General features: G+C 38.0%; 1 pseudogene; it reads right to left on the reverse strand.

Annotated features, from left to right (window-relative positions):
* Positions 1 to 1,389: 1,389 nt before the first annotated feature.
* Positions 1,390 to 1,506, reverse strand: LOC118606988 (annotated as a pseudogene).
* Between the last annotated feature and the right edge of the window lie 391 nt (positions 1,507 to 1,897).

Genomic DNA, 1,897 nt, shown 5'->3' on the forward strand with positions numbered 1-1,897 from the left:
CATTTGGGAGAGGCACTGGTCAAAAAGGATTAGTGTCCTGATTCCTGATACATGGCTCCTAAAATCCCTTGTAAATAGGGGTGACAGGAGAACATTTTGTTCTAAAATTTAGTCTGTGACTTCACTTCCTAATGCGTAGCTCCTAAGACCTTTCTAATTTCCTGAGTGATAGGAAGATCTTGTACTGAGCCCCTAAATCCCAGAGAATTTCTTGGGTGATAGGACTATCTTTCATTCTAATGAGTTTCAGGATGGGTGTGCTTTACAGAAAGAACAAGCCATGAGTTAGAAGCTATACCCCACGCTCTGGAGAGGGAAAATAGCTGAAAATGGAATTAATAATCAACCATGCCTATGTTATGAACCCTTCATAAAAATCTCTAAAATATGAAGTTTGGAGAGTTTCCAGGTTGGTGAAAACATCCACCTACCAGGAGGATGGTGCACTCGAACTCTACGAAAACAGAAGCTCTTCAACTGGGATGCTTCCCAATCTTATCCTATGTATCTCTTCATTTGGCTGTTCATCTGTATACTTTATCGCATCCTTTAGTGCATAAACTAGTAAATGCAAGTGTTTCCCTGAATTCTGTGGGCTGTTCTAGAAATTGACTGAATTCAAGAAGAAGCGTTGTTGGAACTTCTTATTTATAGTCAAGTCAGACAGTCAAAAGTTGTGGGTGTCCTGAGGACCTACTATTTTTGATTGGCATCTGAAATAGGAAGTGGTCTTGTGAGACTGAGCCTTAACTTGTGGGGTCTGCAGTAACTCCAGTTAGTATTAGAATTAAATTGAATTGTAGGACACCCAGCTGGTGTTGCTAAGAATTGCTTGATGGGTGGCAAACCCATACATCTGGTATTAGAAGTCTTGTAAGTGTGGTAGTATTGTGAGAGTAAAGGAGAAACACACAAGTGGAGAGTGTTTTTTCTATATAGTATATATGAGGATACTGGCGAACTTTTTTTATCATCATGCTAACTTCTTTGGAAAGAATTAAAAAAGACATTTAATCTATAGGATATGACTTAGTAGCTGAATTGGTTCATCTTCATTTGGTATAAATGTAGCTTTGAACATTTTTATGAAAATTATGGACCATATCTCCATAAAAAGACTAGGAGGCATATGAGTGAAGAGTTTTCATTTTAGAGTAGTCATGGGCTCCAAGGATCTCATTAAGAACTGCTGCTTTCAAATGCCACTTGTAAAACAAACTAGATTTTCAGGAATACAGGGAAAGAAAAGTAAATTACAACACCTCCATATGGTGGAATGTTAAAGTCATTAAAATGATGTTTTTGAAGAATATCTAATATTATAAAATATTTTTCATATAATATGAACTGAAGCGAAAAAGAAAACAAAATTTTATTTTATTTATTTTCCACCTACAGCACCTGGTATTCCTAAGTGGAAGCATTCAAGTACGAACCAGGCCCGACCCTGCTTAGCTTCCAAGATCTGATGAGATCGGGCATGTTCAGGGTGACACGGCCGTAGACAAAACCCAGGATGTTAAAGCCAAAAATGCATGATCAAAATTACGTATTCGTGCATGCATCTATGGGTGTGTGTGTGTGTGTGTGTGTGTGTGTGTGTGTGTGTTTAGCCCTGAGGGAACTTTCTGATTAAGCATATTTGGATCCTAGTTTTAAGTCTCCACCAGTGTGTCAGTGTCTCATCAGAAACATCTTTGGGAGATGGTTTCAATTTTCATATGCATTCCAAAAATACATTTATTGTTCATTTATGGAACAGTGCTGCTGAGGACACAAATTACAAACACATTCACATAAGAAGGATTGCTCATCACATTCGGCTGTCACACTACACACAAGACACAGTGGCTTTCTGTTCTGCTCAGCAATGAAATAGTGTATAGGACATCTTTTA

Source organism: Rousettus aegyptiacus, unplaced genomic scaffold (genome assembly GCF_014176215.1).
Source record: "Rousettus aegyptiacus isolate mRouAeg1 unplaced genomic scaffold, mRouAeg1.p scaffold_m13_p_8, whole genome shotgun sequence".
Classification (NCBI taxonomy): Eukaryota; Metazoa; Chordata; class Mammalia; order Chiroptera; family Pteropodidae; genus Rousettus; species Rousettus aegyptiacus.